Source organism: Manis javanica, chromosome 6 (assembly GCF_040802235.1).
Source record: "Manis javanica isolate MJ-LG chromosome 6, MJ_LKY, whole genome shotgun sequence".
Taxonomy (NCBI): Eukaryota; Metazoa; Chordata; class Mammalia; order Pholidota; family Manidae; genus Manis; species Manis javanica.
This window is the reverse complement of record NC_133161.1, coordinates 30669946-30691375: the sequence shown is the minus strand read 5'-3', so window position 1 is coordinate 30691375 and position 21430 is coordinate 30669946. Positions and strand designations below refer to the sequence as shown.

Here is a 21430-nt window from a genome sequence, read left to right as displayed (position 1 = left end):
AAACATAGGGGTTAATATTAATTCACCATATGAATTTAAATGACTAAATATTGTTAACTCACTTCTTAGCTAAATTCAACAATAAAACTGAAATAATAATTCTATAAAAGTGAATTAATCACATTCAACATGTCAGTTTGGTTATTATCTATAACATTCTCAAATATTACATCATTTCATATACATATATTCACACACGTACACAAACATATATATATAGAGAGAGAGACTGAATATTTAACAACTGCCTAAACATCTACATGTTTGGATTAGAGCCACAGATGAAATATTTTTGTTTATGATAACAATATAAAGGTTTTATTTTCTTCTGAATTGCATGCCCTTTGATACTGAAAACCTTAAGCAATACTTTAAATTTTTCTGAGATAAATTCTTAGCAAAAAATAATCATCACCTCTGACTTTATCTAGAAATGTGGTTGCATTTACTCTAAAGAAATTCTGAATATATTTGGGAATTTCTATACTCTATGAAATAAAATGACAATATTGAGGTAGTAGCATTAGACTACCTAGAGTGGCATGGATACAGGTAGGGATAAAACCTACATACTGCCTGTCAAGCAGGTTTACTTATGTATATACACACACACATATATTACATATGTGTAATATACACACATATATTACACATATTATATACTTCAGGTTTATTGAGGTATAATTAGTGTACAAAAATTTCATATATTTAATATTATATAATTTGATGAAGTTGGAAATATCCATATACTCATGAAACCATCACATTAACCTCCTCCAAAAGCTTCCTTATGTCCTTTTGGAGTATGCAGATTTTTGTTTATGTTTTTTGTTTTTTTGTGATATGAATACTGTATGATTCCAATTATATGAACAATCTAGTCAGACTCAGAAGCAGAGAATAGAATGGTGCTTGCCAGTGGGAAGAGGAGGGGGAAAAAGGAATTATATTTGAGTTTATGATCAAAGTAGTTTATGAGCATTAACAAACAATTTTAGTCATAGAATAAAATCTATGCACATGTTCATACATATATACACACACACACACACACATACACCCCTTACCTTATTTAATCATTATCACGTTATGCTTTACTCCATACTCTGTACTCAGGAGCCCCAGACTCCACATAAGACCCCAACCACTTTAATCCCCATTGCAGCAAAGCAATAACAGCAGCGTTTCATGACTCTGTTGAGGATAAAAGTTCAAAATAACTTTAACATCCATAATACTTAAGAATATCAGACAAATTCTAATCATGACTTCTGTACTTAAGTTTCTTAGTGCAGTCTTTACTGGAGGTGTTGATACCTGAAAATACTTCCTTAGGGATATAGGGCTGAATCTTTAATTAACAACCTATAATAAAAGTTGGTTTGACTTCTAATAACAGAAAAACCTTTCAAATGCTCATCACTCAAATTCTTTTAAGTACGGTTTTGTCATAGGTATTTCAAACATCAAAAGTTATATAAAATTCTGAGTTCTTAGCTTCTTGACTACTAAAAATTAGGAAAGACCATAGGATAATTCCTGTAGTGGAAAATATGCACATTAAGAAAAAGATGTGCAATGATACACCCCGGGTACACCCACTTTAGTATAAATTAATAGGCTGAGAGACAACTAGAGATGATTCACAGGAAGAATATTATTGGAAGAACAAACATTGCATTTTATTTATAATGCAGATCACTGTAAGAAAAGAACTTCTAACTAGGATCATTTATTCATCTTACTGAGATGTGGTGTTAAATGTTGAAATGATTTAAAACGATCACTTAAAACATGTCCTAGAATAGTTTTAGTTAGTATGTGAGTGAATTCAAAAGAAAAGTAGGGTAATGAAAAACAATATTCAGTCTAGTGTGTTTCTTTTTCTTTCTTTCTTTCTTTCTTTCTTTCTTTCTTTCTTTCTTTCTTTCTTTCTTTCTTTCTTATTTATTTATTTATTTTTGGGTATCATCGATACACACTTACATGAACAACATTGTGGTTACTAGATTTCCCCCATTATCAAGTCCCCACCACATACCCCATTACAGTCATTGTCCATCAGCATAGTAAGATGCTATAGTATCATTACTTGTCTTCTCTGTGCTATACTGCCTTCCCCATGCCCCCCCTACTACATTATGTGTACCAATCATAATGTCCCTTTTCTCCCTTATTCCTCCCATCCCATCCATCCTCCAAACACTTTCTCTTTGGTAACTGTTAGTCCATTCTTGGGTTCTGTGAGTCTGCTGCTGTTTTGTTCCTTCAGTTTTTGCTTTGTTCTTACACTTCACAGATGAGTAAAATCATTTGATACTTGTCTTTCTCTGCCTGGCTTATTTCACTGGGCATAATACCCTCTAGCTCCATGCATGTTGTTGCAAATGTTAGGATTTGTTTTCTTCTTATGGCTGAATAATATTCCATTGTGATATGTACCACTTCTTCTTTATCCATTCATCTACTGAAGGGACACTTATGTTGCTTCAATTTCTTGGCTATTGCAAATAGCGCTGTGATAAACATAGGGGTGCATATGTCTTTTCAAACTGGGCTCCTGCATTCTTAGGGTAAATTTCTAGGAGTGGAAATCCTGGGTCAAATGGTATTTCTCCTTTAAGTTTTTTGAGGAACTTCCATACTGCTTTCCACAATGGTTGAAGTAATTTACATTTCCACCAGCAGAGTAGGAGGGTACCCCTTTCTCCACATCCTCACCAACATTTGCTGTTCCTAGTCTTTTCTATGTTTGCCATTCTAATTGGTGTGAGGTAATATCTCATTGTGGTTTTAATTTGCATTTCTCTGATGATTAGCGTTGTGGAGCATCTTTTCATGTGCCTGTTGGCCATCTGAATTTCTTCTTTGGAGAACTGTCTGTTCAGTTCCTCTGCTCATTTTTTAATTGGGTTATTTGCTTTTCATTTGTGGAGGTACATGAGACCTTGGCATATTTTGGATGTCAACCCCTTATTGGATATGCCATTTATGAATATATTCTCCCATACTGTAGGATGTCATTTTGTTCTACTGATGGTGTCCTTTGTTGTGCAGAAGCTAGTTTGACATAGTCCCAGTTGTTCAAATTTTTTCTTTAGTTTCCCTTGCCCATGGAGATATGTTCATGAAGAAGTTGCTCATGTTTATATTTAAGAGCGTTTTGCCTATATTATCTTCTAAGAGTTTTATGGTTTCATGACTTACATTCAGGCCTTTGATCCATTTTGAGTTTATATTTGTGTATGGAGTTAGACAGTAATCCAGTTTCATTCACCTACATGTAGCTTTCTTGTTTTGCCAACATCAGCTGTTGAAGAGGCTGTCATTTCCCCATTGTATATCCATGGCTCTTTTATCATATATTAATTAACAATATATTCTTGGGTTTATATCTGGACTCTCTATTCTGTTCCATTGGTCTGTGGGTCTGTTCTTGTGCCAGTACCAAATTGTCTTGATTACTGTGGCTTTGTAATAGAGCTTGAAGTCAGGGAGCGTAATTCCCCCTGCTTTATTCTTCCTTCTCAGGACTGTTTTGGCTACTTGGGGTCTTTTGTGGTTCCATATGAATTATAGAAATATTTGTTCCATTTCATTGAAGAATGCTGTAGGTATTTTGATAGTGACTGTACTGAATCTGTAGATTGCTTTAGACAGGAAGGCCATTTTAACAATATTAATTCTTCCTACCCAAGAGCATGGGATGAATTCCCATCTTTTAGTATCTTCTAATTTCTCTTAGGAGTATCTTGTAGTTTTCAGAGTATAGGTCTTTCACTTCCTTGGTTAGATTTATTCCTAGGTATTTTGTTCTTTTTGATGCAATTGTGAATGGAATTGTTTTCCTGATTTCTCTTTCTTTTGGTTCATTGTCAGTGTATAGGAATGGAACAGATTTCTGTGTATTTATTTTATATCCTGCAGCTTTGCTGAATTCAGATATTAGATCTCCTAGTCTTAGAGTGGATTCTTTAGGGTTTTTTATGGACAATATTATGTCATCTACAAAGAGTGACAGTTTGACTTCTTCCTTACCAATCTGGATGCCTTTTATTTCTTTGTGTTGTCTGATTTCCTTGGCTAGGACCTCCAGAACTATGTTGAATAAAAGCGGGGAGAGTGGGCATCCTTGTCTTGTTCCTGATCTTAGAGGAAATTCTTTCAGCTTCTCACTGTTAAGTATGATGTTGTCTGTGGGTTTGTCACATATGGCCTTTATTATGTTGAGGTACTTGCCCTCTATACCCATTTTGTTGAGAGTTTTTATCATGAGTTTTAAGCATGTTGAATTTTGTTGAATACTTTTTCAGCATCTATGGAGATTATCATGTGGTTTTTGTCCTTCTTTTTCTTGATGTAGTGGATGATGCTGATGGATTTTCTAATGTTGCACCATGCTTGCATCCCTGTGATGAATCCCACTTGATCATGGTGTATGATCCTCTTGATGTATTCTTGAATTTGGTTTGCTAATATTTTGTTGAGTATTTTTGCATGTATGTTCATCAGGGATATTGGTCTGTAGTTTTCTTTTTTTGCGGTGTCTTTGCCTGGTTTTGGTGTTAGAGTGATGCTGGCTTCATAGAATGAATTTGGAAGTATTCCCTCCTCTTCTATTTTTGGAAAACTTTAAGGCAAATGGGTAGTATATCTTCTCTAAATGTCTGATAAAATTCAGTGGTGAATCTATCTGGATTGCATTCTTGGGTAGTTTTTTGACTATCGATTCAATTTCATTGCTAGCAATTGGTCTGTTTAAATTTTTTGTTTCTTCCTGGGTCAGTCTTGAAAGGGTGTATTTTTCTAGAAAGTTGTCCATTTCTTCTAGGTTATCCAGTTTGTTGGCATATAGATTTTCATAGTATTCTCTAATAATTCCTTGTATTTCTCTGGTCTCCATCGTGATTTTTTCCTTTCTCATTTCTGATTCTGTTTGTGTGTATAGATTCTCTTTATTTCTTAATAAGACTGGCTAATGGTTTATCTATTTTGTTTATCTTCTTAAGAACCAGCTCTTGGGTTCATTAATTTTTTCTATTGTTTTATTCTTCTCAATTTTATTTATTTATCCTCTGATCTTTATTATGTCCCTCCTTCTGCCAACTTTGGGATTCACTTTTTCTTCTTTTTCCAGTTTCAGTAATTGTGAATTTAGACTATTCATTTGCGATTGCTCTTCCTTCTTTAAATAGGCTTGGATTGCTATATACTTCCTTCTTAGAAGTGCCTTCGCTGTATCCCACAGAATTGGGGCTTTGTGCTGTTTTTTTCATTTGTCCCCATATATTGCTTGATCTCTGTTTTAATTTGGTCATTTATCCATTGATTATTTAGGAGCAGGTTGTTAAGCCTCCATATGTTTGTCAGCCTTTTTATTTTCTTTGTACACCTTATTTTTAGTTTTATCCCCTTGTGATCTGAGAAGTTGGTTGGTAGAATTTCAATAATTTTTAATTTACTGAGGCTCTTTTTGTGACCTATTATGTGGTCTATTCTAGAAAATGTTCTGTGTGTACTTGAAAAGTATGTGTATCCTGCTTCTTTTAGGTGTAGAGTTCTGTAGATGTCTGTTAGGTCCATCTGTTCTAATATGTTGTTCAATGCCTCTGTGTCCTTACTTATTTTCTGTCTGGTTGATCTGTCCTTTGGAGTGAGTGGAGAGTTTAAGTCTCCTAGAATGAATGCATTACATTCTATTTCCGCTTTTCATTCTGTTAGTATGTGTTTCACATATGTAGGTGCTCATGTGTTGGGTGTGTAGAAATTTATAATGGTTATATCCTCCTATTGGATTGACCCCTTTATCATTATGTAATGTCCTTTTTTGTCTCTTATGACTTTCTTTGTTTTGAACTCTATTTTGTCTGATACAAGTACTGCAACACCTGCTTTTTTGTCCCTATTAGTTGCATGAAATATCTTTTCATCTCTTCTCTTTGAGTCTGTGTATATATTTGGGTTTGAAGTGAGTCTCTTGTAGGCAGCATACATATGAATCTTGTTTTTTTATTCATTCAGTGACACTATGTCATTTGATTGGTGCATTCAGACCATTTATATTTAGGGTGATTATCGATAGGTATCTACTTATTGCCATTGCAGGCTTTAGATTCATGATTACCAAAGATTCAAGGGCAACTTACTATCTAAAAGTCTAACTTAACTCACTTAGTATGATATTACAAACACAATCTAAAAGTTTTTTTTCCTTCTTTTCTTCCTCCTCCATGCTTTATATATTAGGCATCATATTCTGTACTCTTTGTCTATCCCTTTATATTACTTCTGGTGACAGCTATTCAACCTTAGGAACACTTCCATCTATAGCAGTCCCTCCAAAATACACTGTAGAGATGGTCTGTGGGAGGTAAATTCTCTCAGCTTTTGCTTATCTGGAAATCGTTTAATCCTTTATACAAATTTAAATGATAATTTTGCTGGATAAAGTATTCTTGGTTCAAGGCCCTTCTGCTTCTTTGCATTAAGTATATCATGCCAATCCCTTCTGGCCTGTGAAGTTTCTGCTGAGAAGTCTGATGATTGCCTAATGGATTTTCCTTTGTATGTGATCTTATTTCTCTCTCTGGCTGCTTTTAAAGTCTGTCCTTATCTTTGATCTTTGCCAGTTTAATTATTATATGTCTTGGTGTTGTCTTCCTTGGGTCCCTTGTGTTGGTAGATCTGTGGATCTCCATGGCCTGAGAGACTATCTCCTCAAAGACACTATCTCTTTTTCTCTCTCTTCTTCTTCTGGTACTCCTATAATATGAATATTATTCTGTTTGGATTGGTCACACAGTTCTTTCAGTATTCTTTCATTCTTAGAGATCCTTTATTCTGTGTCTTGGCTTCTTTGTATTCCTCTTCCCTAATTTCTATTTCATTTATCATCTCCTACACCATATCTAATCTGCTTTTAATACCCTCTATTGTGTTCTTCAATGATTGGATCTCCATCCTAAATTCATTCCTGAGTTCTTGAATATTTTTCTGTACCTCCATGAACATGTTAATGATTTTTATTTTGAAATGTCTTTCAGGCAGATTCAAATGGTTGATTTCACTTGAATATTTCTCAGGTGTATTCATAATTTTGCTTTGAATCAGGTTCCTTTGATGTTTCATAATTTGTCTGTGGTGCCCTCTAGCGCCCAAAAGCTGTACTCTTTTGAGCTGCTCAGCCCCTGGAGCAATGTTAGAGGTGACAGGGGAGGGGTGTTCCTGCTTAGGAGGAGGAAAGAGCTGTTTCCTGCTTCCCGGCTGCTATGCTGTCTCCAATTCCAGAACCAGTGGGCTGAACACACAGTTGTAAGTGTTTATGCTTAGTGTTTGTTGGTGCTGTAGGCCAGGCTTCCCTCTGGCTGGCCTGAGGCTAGGGCAGGGGTTTCCAGTTTGCAAGCCTGAGCCAATTGCAGGCTAGATGGGAGGAAGACACAGTAGGCTGCATATCATTGTGGGGGGCCTTGGAGCTGTGTAGCCAGCCAGGGGGATGGAGCATCTGAAGTTCACTTAAGCTCCCAACCTATTGGGCAGAGTGTACCCAATTTTGTCTACCTGTCCTTTCTACTGAGCAGTAAGCTCTGTGCAATTCTTGCCCCTTTAGTCACCCTCTCACTTTTAGGATGTCTCTCAGCCTGCCCACCCAGGTCAGCTAGATATGAATCCCTGTTTTCCACAAGCAGCTGGAATCTCTGTCTCTCCAGGTATTCCACCTGTCTTAGCTTTCCAGCTTCACTAAATCACCAGAGCACCATGCTATGTAGGTTCATTCTTCCAGAGCAGATCACCAGAGCTAGGTGTTAAGCAGTGCCAGGCCTCCACTCCCTCCCTGCTCTGATTTTCTTCCCCTGACTAGTGAGCTTGGGTGGGGGAAGGGTTTTGTCCCTGCTGGGTCACAGCTTTGGTACATTACCCTGTTCTGTGAGGTCTGCTCTTTTCTCCAAGTGTATGCAGTCTGGTGCAGCCTTCTTTCCTATTGCTCTTTCAGGATTAGTTGTATTAAATTATATTTTTGTATTATATGTGGTTTTAGTAGGAGGTCTCTGTCTCACCTCTCACACTGCCCTATAATTCCCAGTCTAGTGTGTTTCTATTCATATTTGTGATCTCTGGTCTGGGTCTTTAGTGAAGGTACTTTGGAGATAATTTGAACATTTTCTCCTCTGCTGTTACTTCATTTAGGGTATCTCATAGTCTAAGAAGCTTGACCTTTTTGGTGGGGCTAAGATTTTATGCCTCTGCCTACTCTGAAAACCTAGAACCGTTGGTTCAATCCAGTGTAAGTTTATAAGTAGGTGATTACAAAATCACATATAATTTGTTCTGTTACCCCCAATCTCACATTGAATGTGATGCATAGATTTTATCTTGATAGGTAAACTGTTGAAAACTGACATTAAGCTTTAGATTCCAACTTATTTGTGTATGAGGAAATAGATTGGGAAAATAAATATAAAATAGTAGTGGTTTTTTTTGGCATTTGTACATTGAGAAAATACATTATGATAAAAATTTAATTATTGTATAAGACTATTTTAAAATTAGTTTTAATACCATTAATCAAAGCATTCACATACATCAAAAATGATTTATGACTGTGAAATGTTGTAACAGTATACTGAAAATTTTTATAATTTTTTAAATAACAGGCCAATTGAAATAAGCTCAAAGCTCCCCAGGCATCTGAAGCCCACAAACTGGAAACCAATGATACAAGGGATCTTTTCCTCTTTCCATCCTTCTCTGCCTTCCATAACCTTCCTTTTAATAAATTTAACTCGCTAATTATCAATAATTATTTTTTTCATCTTTTAGAGTATGTAAAATAGTGTGATTTTTGTCAAGGCAGTTTTAATAAAAAGTGATGAAGTCACAGAGCAAAATCACAAAATATGTGTTTTCCATGTCTTATAGTCATTTTCCTGAAGTAGTTACCCAAAGTCATTGAGAAATATATTTTGTCTAAAAATGGGAGTATGAATTAAAGTATAAATATTTACTATGGAATGTGTAAAAACAAAATTATCCATGAGAAGGCTTTTCTAATAAGACAAATATGTGCTGGCTACAAATGTACTGTGTACCCAACAGTTAAATAGTTTCACTTTTGTGTAATTGACACCTTAGTGGAAACAAACCATAACATTTTAAAAAGTTTAAATCAGCCATAGGTTTACTGTGAGTAATCTTACAAGAGTTAATTTTTGAGCAATCAATATGTTGATTGAACTAATTCATATAAGACGTGATTGTGTGTGTTCATTTTTTTCCCAATTGAATAAGGGTATTTGATAATATATTTAATGTGTGGCATTCAAAGGCTAATAATCTTGGAAAGAAGATCAGTCACATATAGGAACAACCATAACAAAGAGTATAAAATGATACATTTTAAGAATACTTGCACAGATATATTGCCATGCCTGCTATTCTGTGGTAATCATCTACTGGTTGCTATCCATCTATCTCTTCCTTAAGTTTTCTTCTTCCTTTTTTTTTTGTTGTTATTTCTACTCTGTGGTCCTCCTTTATGGTTGTAATTGCTTTAACAAATTTAGGATTTGTTCCAATTATATTGCAACTGCTTTTTCCATATTTCAAATACTATGCATTCATATCGGACCATTTCCTTTGCTTCATGACACCATTTTTTTTTCTGCTGAGTTTTGTTATTAGGGCAGTCAAGCAAATGTTTTATACCTTTAATCTTATCATATGTTTTAATGGATGATTATTCCTTTTTTATTAATTCACATTTGGTTATATAGACTTCCTTGGATCAGCCATAAACAGAAGGTTTCAGTGGGAGGAAGAAAAGGCTAGGATAGACAATAGTTTCTGTGTTCAAGATCTCCCTGTTCTGTTGCTACTGTGATGATCTGTCCCTTTCTGTAACTAACATTTTGAAATACGGTATATAAAGAATTTTTTATTACTCCCACTAGTAGTTAAATAAGGAGCTTGAATCTATGGTGTTTATATCATGGTGTTTTTGGAATCAGTATTAAAGGAAGAGTGGCTCCTTTTTAGTGTGAAATCTAGACTTCTTAGATAATTAAGATTGGCCTTCTAGATCCCTAGGTTCTTTTGGTATACTCTGACCATTATTAAAAAGAGAAAAATGAATACCTGTCAATTACATTCAGACAAAAGTTAGAACTTTGATATATTCAAATACATTCAACTTGGTTAAAGTAAAAGAGGGCTGATGAAAGCAAGTATACATCTGTAAAAATCTGAGTGGCAAGTCAGGTAACAGGAAAATTATTACTAAGTTGGGGGTACTTTAGGATTCCTTAGAATATTTAAGGATATAGGATAAGACACAACAAATAGGTCAAATATATTGCATTTCTTTAATTGAATGTTTAATTGAATGTGTGTATATAATATTATAAACTGTATATTTTATAACCGTAGTAGGGTAGGTATAGTAGTCTATACTCTATATGTATTATCAACCTGTAAATATGTAATTTATATCCCTGAGATAGATTACTAGAATTGAGATTAGAATTTTCTTGGAATAATCTGTAAGAGTCTGTATTTTTAGCTGAACTTTAATAATATAAAAGAAAAAGTTCAAAATTACTAATAATTATTTTAAACCTCCATTGTCATTTATTCCTATCCTTAATTCCTCTTCCTCCTCCTTTTCATGTACAGAAACACACAAATCATTAATTAGAAAGTTACTCAACAAAGTGAAGTATGATTCTTCAAACTTTGGGAGACATGAGTAACGAACCAATCTGAGGTTAAGGTTAAGAGTCAGATTTTAAGGGTGAAAATCCTTACCAATTTTCTCCCTTGAATATGAATGGAAAGAGAGAATTCAGATTATATGTGTTTTTGAATATCCATTACCCCTTTTTGCTTGTTGCATTTCTCTATTTTGGAATTATTCAATAAAAAAAAATCTCCAGGGCTACAAAGGCCAGTCTTTGGTTACCTATTTTTTTACTCAAATTTCACAGAAAAATTAAGAGCAGGCAGGGGAGCTTCAGTTGTGCTTTCTTTACTCCTCTTCCTTCCAATTTTCAAGAAATTGCAAGAAATAGTGCTTGCTTTATTTATAAGGCTATTATGAAGATTAAATACAGTGACAACTGAAGATTAACTATTACTATGATACTTACCTTGACTGAAGGGAAAGGAGTGAAGAAGCCCACATGACTTCACCACCCTTTCCGTGGGTATCCCTTTGCATTAATTAAAGATAATGGTTCACCAAATATAGCTATATGATATGTCATCAAGCAAATATTTCACTACATTATTATTGTGTACATAAAAATGCAGTAATGGAAATGAGAGAACTATAAAAAGGAGGGAAAATGTGAGTATGGAAAAGAATGAAAATAAACAAAATACTCTGGAAAAAATGGTACTTCTAAAATCTAGTTTGGTAGAAGCATTTACTATTGCAGGAATTGGATGAAAGATCAAAGGACAAGTTTATTTTGAGAATTTGATTTGAATTTCATTAAGAAAAGTGAGCAATTTCAAGTGTGTAAAATCATCAAAAAAATTCATCATAACTTTGCATTCTTTCAAAAATGATCTTTTAGCTATGCTGTTACTCAAATGCAGTATTGAGTTAATAATGCAATTACATGTGGAGGACTGTCTACACTTGAGGCATAGCTGAAGCATTCAATACAGAAATATGAAAAAGACAAGACACTTGCCTACATGGCACCAATAATTGAGTATGAGATGTAATACAAGTAACAAAGTAGTCATAACTCAGTGAGATAACTTATTTAAAATATTGTAGATGTGTGTTTTGGAGAAAAAGTAACTATTTGGACAAGGGTGGAATCTGAAACATTTCATGGAGATATGACTGAAATGTAATTTTATTGTGAAACAACTAGTTCCCTCCAAACAAAAAACCATCAGATTATTTCAAATAGCATACATTATTTGGAAGAAAATATTAAGGTTGGTTCATCAATTTAACTCATTCAGAATTTTGAAGCACTAACATTAACAATCTTTAGATTCATTTTAGTATGCATTGACTTGTTTTTTAAAGGATAAAATAATTTAATGAGCTTTTAAATTAAATACATAAACTGATTAAGATTTAAATTATTGTTTTTAACTAACATTTTTCCAATAATAACAATAATAAAGTATGATTCTTAATCATGCTTTCAATGCTAGTTACAGTTTATACTGAAAACAGAAAACTAAACAGGATAAAATGTCCCAACATAATGTGGTGCTAAATTGCAAGCCAGAGTTGATACTGCATATGTTAGATTAATTTGTGTTACTAGTTTATTTTGTAACAATTCTGTTACTTTGGGCAGCAGTTATTTACTACATAATATTAGCTATTTGAATGAGTTGAAGAATAAAAGACTCATGAGAATAAGAATCTTTGTTCTAGGAAAGGTTATTTCAAAAGATGAATGTTTATACTTAGTTCAAAGGGCAGTGAGCTGCTAATAACTTACATTTTTATATTAGATGCAAAAAGACTGAAAGAGTTATAATTTTCTCATATTTATATGTAAGCCTTCCTGATATGCTGAACTTCAAGCATTCAATTGTTTCAAGTATGCTATTATAAACTCCTTGATTCTTGGTAAAGCTATTTTTTATAGAAAAAATGCTTATATTATATTCCTTTGGTGGTTTCTCCTCCTTCTCTTCTTCCTTGTCCTTCTTCCTCTTGTTCTTCCTCCTCAACTTCTTATATTCAAAAGGAAAATGATTTATCACTCTGTATCTAATGAAAATAAATCAAATTGAACATATGTACATGTCACAGTTTCCTCCAACATTTCCATCTTACATGATTACAGTACAATGTCAAAACTAGGACTTTATATTAGTACAATTGGTGTGTGTATAATTCAGTCATTTTATCACATGTAGTTTTGTGAAATCATCAGTCAAAATACAAAAATACCCCTTTATTACAAAGAACTCTTATATACTACCTTTTATATTTACACCTTCCTCCTGTCCTGTAATCTCTTTCAGCTACTAATATATTTTCCATCTCTATTACTTTGTCATTTCATGAGTGCAAATGAAGAAAACTTCAACCTTTTGATAATGACTTCTTTTGCTTAGCATAATACCCTTGATATTTACCTAAATTGTGTATATCAACACTTAAGCCCTTTTTATTGCTGAATAGCATTCCATGGTATGGCTGTACTACTGTTGACATCTGGGTTGTTTCTCGCTATTAGAAATAAAGCTGCTGTACACTATAAATATTTTACAGTTTTATTTGTCAATTATACCTCAGTAAACCTGAAAAATAAAACTAAAAATAAAGCTGCTATGACCAATCATGTACAGGTTTTTGTATGAACTTAAGTTTTCATTTCTCTGAGAAAAATATCCAGGAGTAAACTTGCTGGGTATATAGTCAGTGACTGTAGATTTAGTTAATGCTGCTGCTAAACTATTTTCCAGAATGAATGCATCATTTTAGTCTCAGTAATCAAGTTTCTACATGTTCTCACTAGCATTTGGTATTGTTACTTTTTCACTTTAGCTGTTGCTAACAAGTGTATATGAGGCTCCATCATGGTCTTAATTTGCATTTCCCTAATGACTAATGATATTTAACATCTTTTCCTGTTCATTTGTCAAATATACATCATCTTGGTGAAATGTCTCTTCATATCTTTTACCTGTTTTTAAATGGAGTGTTTGCTTCTTTTAATGCAGTATTTTGAGTGTTCTTTATATATTCTAGATATGAGTGCTTTGTCAGATAACTGGTTTGAAAATATTTTCTCATAGTCTGCAGGTAGTCTTTTCATTGTCTTTATAGAGCTTTCGCATAGACGAAGTTTTAATTTTTGATGAGGACTATTAGTAATTTTTATCTATTCTGCAATCTTTTTGTTATGTCTAAGAACTCTCCATTAAACCCTAAGTTTCAAAGATTATCTCCTATGCTTTATTTTGAAAGTTTTATAGTTGTACACTTAAAATCTTTTTCTCTTTTGAGTTATGTTCTGTGAAAATTTTAAAGTTTAAGTCCAGGTTCATTTTATCTATCTATCTATCTATCTATCTATCTATCTATCTATCTATCTATCTATCTATCCATCCATCCATCCATCTTTCTATCTGTCTATCTATCTATCATCTTTCTTTCAATCTATCTTTGTCTATCTATCTTTTCTACCTGTTCTGTGTCTATGGATACCCAACTGCCCCAGCAACATCTGTTGAAAAGGTTATCTTTTGCTTGAACTGCTTTTCATCTTTGTCACAAGTCAGTAGGATGTATTTGTGTGGGTCCATTTTTGGATTCTTTTGTTTCTTTATGTGTCTATGCTCTCACAAATACCCCACAGTCTTGTATCACTGCTAATAATCCTTGAAATCTGGTAGTCTAATTCCTTCCACTTTATTCTTCTTTTTGAAAATTGTTTTTAGCTGTTCCAGTTCCCTTACTTTTCCATTAAGCCTTTTCATTAGTCTTGCTTATATCTACAAAATATTTTGCTAAGATATGGATAAGATTTTCAGAATTGTCACCTTTATTATGTTGAGCCTTCCAATTTATAAACATCATGCAGCATATATTCTATTAGTGCTTGAAAAGATGTGTTTTCTTCTATGATTTGGTGGAGTGTTTCATGTGTCAGTCTTAATGGGTGATAATACTTCTGCTATATAGAAGATGTTTCAGATTTTTTATGATGTTGTTCTATCAATTGTTGAGAAAAGACTGTTGGAGTGTTCAACTATACTTGTGGATTTGTCTATTTCCCCTTTTAATTTTATTATTTTTTCCCTTCACATATTTTGCCACTGTTATTTGGTACATGCACACTTAGGTCTGCTATCTTCTTGGTGAATTGGCCTTTTACCATTATGGAATGTACCTCTCTGTTCCTGGTAATTTCCTTTGCTCTGAAGTCTTTTTTATCTGATAATAATACAGCCATTTCTGCTTTCCTTCAATTAATTTTGTATGGTATATATTTTTCCTTCTTTTTACTTTAAATCTACCTACATTATTATATTTGAAATGAGCATGTTGTGAAAAGTATATAGCGATGCAATGTTTTTTAATCCACTCTTCCAATCTCTGTTTTTTAATTGGTGTATTTACATAATATTCATTTCCTGTAATTATTAGTGTGTTTGGGATTAAGATTGTAATTTTTTTTGGTTTGTTTTCTGTTTGTTCTGTTTTTCATCTTTCCTTCTTATTCCTTCTTTCCTATGGGCTACTCAAGCCACATTTAAAAAAATTCCATTTGGGTACATTTATAGTATTTTGAGTGCATCTCTTTGTGTGACTTTTTAGTGATTGTTCTAGGTGTTATTATATGTGCATAACTCATCACACTCTACTGTTGTCATCATTTTACCAGTTAGACTCATCTATAGAAATCTAACTTAACTTTATGGTCCTTTATATTATAATTATCTCAAATATTTCTTCTATATAAATTTAGAATCTCATCAGGCAATGCAGATTGTTTTATGTACCAAAAGTTCATTACTATTTATTGCTCAGTAGTATTCCATTACATAGATGTAACAGTTTCTTCAACCATTCATGCATTGAAGGAAATTTGGGTTCTTTGCAGTATTTTATATGATATGAATATTTGTGTCCTGTTATTTTTTTTTGTAAAGATCATTTTTTTTCCGGGATAAATGCCCAAAGTGGCAATTGTTGTGTTACAAGGTAAGTATATATTTTGTTCTAAGAGACATTTAAAGAATTATATCTTTATTTTTCATGTTAGCTTCTTGCAACCTTAACATTTAACTGTCCTACTTTCCTTTTTCTGCTGTAGCAAGTTTTCAAAAATGTAGTAGTTGAAAATAAACAAATTTATTATCTTATAATTCTGAGGTCAGAAAACTGAGATTGGTACCATGAGCATACAGTCAAGGTGTCAGCAGGGATGTACTCTTTCTTAAGGTTCTAAGTGAAAAGCCATTTCATTCCTTTTATAGCTTCTAGAGGCTGTCTGAATTCCTTGACTTTTGGTCTTCTTCCATCTTCAAAGTTAGCTATTATTATCACCTTGATCTGTGCTTTGTCATCATATTTTGATGGTCCAGCTTCCATTTTTATTTATAAGGACACTTTTGATTACATTGGGCCCATTGGACATTTCACAATAAACTTCCCATTGCAATATCCTTAACTTAGTCACGTTTGCAAGGTCCCTTTTTCTATGTCACATGTTCTAGGCATTAGGATGTGGATGTTTTGGGAAGAGGGCATTATTATTCCTACTATATACTGATTAATAAGTAGTAATCTTGCATTCATAATTGGAATCCAAATGGATTAATATATAAATTCTTAAAATTATTTTAATTGTAAAAATGTAATTTAATGAATTGAATTAATTATTGGAGTTTTTATAAATACACATAATACAGTGAGCACAATACAGTTTATTAAAATTGACAGAAATATTGAACAGATAAGTTCATGTAAAGCAATATAAAATATTCCCAAATTCTCTCTCTGACTCAAAGTACAAGAGAAATAATGTTTAGTAATATAGTATTTTACCCATATTTCTAAATACCTTGAGTAAAGTACATAGTGAAGAAATGCACATAGATTATAATACAACAATTTCTATATGAAACATAGGCTATTTCTTGATGAGCAATTTTTATTCATTGTTTGCACATACCATAACTTCTGTTGATGAACATGGATTGCTGTGTCTGTTAAGAATAAATTGAACTAAGTACTACACAGAATAAAATTTTCCTCTTCATTTGCTTTAATTTATTCTAGTTGTAAATGACATTGTCTTCCCTAACCAGAGAGTAAATCTTCCTTGAGGATCAATTACTATAGTTAGAATTACATGTCAATTGTTTTATAATTGTATGAAATTCTGGGCTAATTACCAGAACATTTATAAAAACATTTGTGCTTAAAAGATGATGTATATGATTACATTTGAATCCTGTGTATTAAGTATTTAAATTATATAACACCTTTTCTTCATAGTTCATTAATTTCTTAATTTCAAGAAGTAAACACCCAAATGGATGCTTACTGTGTCTAAAATATAATGTATTATATAACATTAAATAGCTTACCACCAGCCATCAATAACCCGCCATTGCACCAGGCCAGCCTAGGTATAGCCCCACTTGGCAGCTACAAGGGACTCTTCCTTGCATGCTTGGCCCACATGGAGGCAGGCGTTACAGCCAGGAAAGCAGGAAAGAGCTCTTTCCTCTTGGCAGGTGCTGATTCTCCTCACCTTTGAAACCCCCATTGCTGCAGGTAGTCAACAGCTCCAGATAGTAGAGCTTCTTGGCAATAGAGGGTGCCTCCTACACAAACTTATTATCCCACAAGAAGCACTGGGAAAAAAAATGAAGAGACAGGAATTTGGTCCAAACAAACAATCAAGAAAACACAGCAGAAAGTGGGCTTAGTGAAACTGAAATCATTAATCTTGCTTAAGATTTCAAAATAAAAGTCATAAACATGCTCACAGAGCCACAGAAAAATGTTCAATATTTCAGGGAGGACTTCAAGAATGTGATAGAAACTGAAAAATACAGTATATGAAATGAAACATACAATAGAGGGGTTTAAAACCAGATTAGATGAGGTAGAGGAGATGGTAAATTAAATAGAAATTAGAGAACAGGAAAACAAAGAAACTGAGGCACAGAGGGAAAAAAAAGGATCTCTAGAAATGAAAGATTACTAAGAGAACTATGCAACCAATCCAAACAGAACAGTATTTGCATTACAGGGATACCAGAAGAAGAAGAAGAGAGAAAAAGAGATAGAAAGTCTCTTTGAGGAAATAATTGCTAAAAACTTCCCCAATCTGGGGAAGAAAATAGTCTCGCATGTCATGGAAGTGCACAGATATCCCAACACAAGGGACCCTAGGAAGACAACACAAAGACATAAAATAATTAAAATGGCAAATATCAAGAACAAGGAGATAGCAATGAAAGCAGAGAGAGAGAGAGAAAAAAGATCATTTACAAAGGAAAGCCCATGGCTGAATCTCAGCACAAACCATATAGGCCAAAAGGGAGTGGCATGATATATTCAATGCAATGAAACAGAAGGGCCTGCAATGAAACAGAAGGGCCTGCAACCAAGAATAATCTACCCAACAAGATTATTACTGAAATTTGAAGCAAGGATTAAATAATTTCCAGATAAGCAAAAGTTGAGAGTATTCACCACTCACAAATCGTCTCTACAGTGTATCTTGAGGGACTTTTCGAGATAGAAGGGCTCCTATCGCTAAATAACTGTCATAAGAGAAAATAAAACCACAGTAAAGGAAGTAGACCAATTAATTACTAAGCAAATGCAAAATTAAATCAACTACTCATAAAGTTAGTTCAGGCATACATAAAGAGTACCGAATATGACACCTGATATATATATTAGAGGAGCAAGAAGATGAAGGGGAGGAAAAAAAACAGGAACTTTAGATTGTGTTTAAAATAGCATAATAAGAAAGTTAAGACAGACTGTTACATAGTAAGGGAGCTGCCCATGAACCCTTGGGAACTAAGAATCTAAAGCCTACAATGGCAATAAGTATATATCTACTGAAAATCACCCTAAATGTAAATGGACTGAATGCATCAAACAAGACATAAGAGTTACAGAATGGATAAAAAAACAATACACATCTATATGATGCCTACAGGAGATGCACTTCAAACTGAAAGACATACACAGACTAAAGTGAAGGGATGGAAAAAATATTTCATGCAAATAACAGGGAGAAAAAAAGCAGGAGTAGCAGTTCTTATATCAGACAAAATAGATTTCAAAACAAAGCAAGTAACAAGAGACAAAAAAAGACATTCATAATGATATAGGGGTCAGTCCAACAAGAGAATATAATGATTATAAATATCTATGCTCCCAATATAGGAGCACCTAAATACATGAAACAAGTAACAACAAAATTAAAGGGGGAAATAGAATGCAATGCATTAATTTTAGGAGACCTCAACACACCACTCACTCCAAAAGAATGACAAACCAGACAAAAAATAAATAAGGAAACAGAGACACTGAACAACACATTAGAAGAGATGGACCTAACAGACAGCTACAGAATACTCCACCCAAAAGCAGCAGGATACACATTCTTCTCAAGTGTGCATGGAACATTTTCAAAAATACATCACTTACTAGGCCACAAAAAATGCCTCAGTAAATTCAGAAAGATTGAAATTATAACAACCAGCTTTTCAGACCATAAAGGTATAAAACTAAAAATAAATTACGCTAAGAAAACAAAAGCCCACAAACACATGTAGGCTTAACAACATGCTCCTAAATAATCAATGGATCAATGAACAAATTAAAACAGAGATAAAGATATGGAGACAAATGAAAACAACAACTCAATAGCCCAAAACCTTTGTGATACAGCAAAGGCAGTTCTGAGGGGAAAGTATATAGCAATACAGGTTTACCCCCCAAAAAGAACATTCCCAAATGAACAGTCTAAACTCACAGATAATGAAACTAGAAAAAGAAGAAATGAGGCCCAAAGTCAGTAGGATGAGTGACATAATAAAGAACAGAGCAGAAATAAATAAATTTGAGAAGAATAAAACAATAGAATCAATGAAACCAGGAGCTGGATTTTGAGAAAATAAACAAAATAGATAAACACCTAGCCAGAATTATCAATAGATAAACCCCTAGCCAGAGTGTATACACATACACAGAATCAGAAAGGGGAAAGGAAAAATCACTACAGACACCATAGAAATACAAAGAATTATTAGATAATGCTATGAGAAATTACATGCCAACAAATTGGATAACCAAGAAGAAATGGACAACTCTCTAGAAAAATACAACCTGCCAAGACCGATCCAGGAAGAAACAGAATATCTGAACAGACCAATTACCAGCAATGAAATTGAATTGGTAATCAAAAATTACCTGAGAACAAAGGCTCTCGACCAGATGGCTTCACAACTGGTGAAGATATTTAGTGAAGGCCTCATGTCCATATTCCTTAAAATTTTCCAAAATGTAGAAGAGGAGGGAATACTTCCAAACTCATTCTATGAGGCCAGGATTACTCTAATACCAAAACCAAGCAAAGACACCACAAAAAAAGAAAATTACAGACCAATATCCTTGATGAACATCGATGAAAAAATACTCAACAAAATTTTAGAAAACCGAATTCAAAAAATACATCAAAAAGATCATTCCATCATGATGGAGATTTATTCCACAGATGCAAGGATGGTACAATATTAAAAAATTGATCAATATCATCCACCACATCAACAAAAAAGCCAAAAATCACATGATCATCTCAATAGATGCTGAAAACCATTTGACAAAATTCAACATCCATTCATGATAAAAAGTCTAAACAAAATGGGTATAGAAGGTAAGACCATATATGACAAACCAACAGCCAACCACACACTGAAAAGTGAAAAACTGAAAGCTTTTCCTCTAAGATTGGGAACAATACGAGGATGCCCACTCTCCCCACTTTTATTCAGCATAATACTGGAGGTCCTAGCTATGCTAATCAGACAACACAAAGAAATGAAGGGCATCCAAATCGGTAGGGAGGAAGTTAAACTGTCAACTGTTTGTAGATGACATATTGTACATAGAAAACTCTAAAGAATCCACCAAAAAAAAAAACAACACTAGAACCAATACCTGCATTCAGAAAAGTTGTAAGATACAAAATTAATACACAGAAATCTGTTGCATTTGAATGAGCAGAAAGAGAAATCAGGAAAACAACACCATTTACAATGCATCAGAAATAATAAAATACCTTGAATAAACCTAACCAAGGAGATTGAAGATCTATGTCCTGAAAATTACAAGACACTCATTAGAGAAATTAAAGAAGGCACCAATAAATGGAAATACATCCCATGCTCATGGATAAGAAAAATTAATACTGTCAAAATGGCCATCCTGCCTAAAGCAATCTACAGATTCAATGCAATCCCTATCAAAATACTGACAGCATTCTTCAACAAACTAGAACAAACAGTTGTAAAATTCATATAGAGCCATAGAAGGCCCTGAATAGCAAAGCAATCCTGAGATGGAAGAACAAAGCTGAGGGGATTATACTCCCTGACTTCAGGCTCTACTACAAAACCTCAGTAACCAAAACAATTTGGTACTGCCATAAGAACAGACCCACAGATGGCACATAATAGGGAGCCCAGATATAAACCCACACATATATGGCCAATTAATATATGATAAAGGAGCCCTGGATATACAGTGGGAAAATAGAGCCTTTTCAACAAATAGTGTTGGCAAAACTGGACAGCTATATGTAAGAGAATGAAAATGGAGTATCGGTTAACTCCAAAAACAAAAGTAAACTTGAAATAAATCAAAGACGCATATGTATTTCATAAAACCATAAAGTCATAGACGACC

At 33.6% G+C, this 21430-nt stretch overlaps 1 long non-coding RNA gene across 4 annotated transcripts in view; it reads right to left on the bottom strand.

The window, feature by feature from the left end:
• Positions 1-21430, bottom strand: part of LOC118973392 (uncharacterized) — a 379284-nt gene that overhangs the window by 55929 nt on the left and 301925 nt on the right. Inside the window, exons 4-5 of one of the 4 annotated variants that reach the window (XR_012132164.1) lie at positions 12471-12745; positions 1068-1194 (exon numbers count right to left, since the gene is read on the bottom strand). The exons of 2 other annotated variants lie outside the window; for them this stretch is intronic. This is a non-coding gene — a long non-coding RNA (uncharacterized lncRNA). The remainder of the gene's footprint in view (positions 1-1067; positions 1195-12470; positions 12746-21430) is intronic. One more of the 4 variants, XR_012132163.1, reaches the window with a different exon arrangement.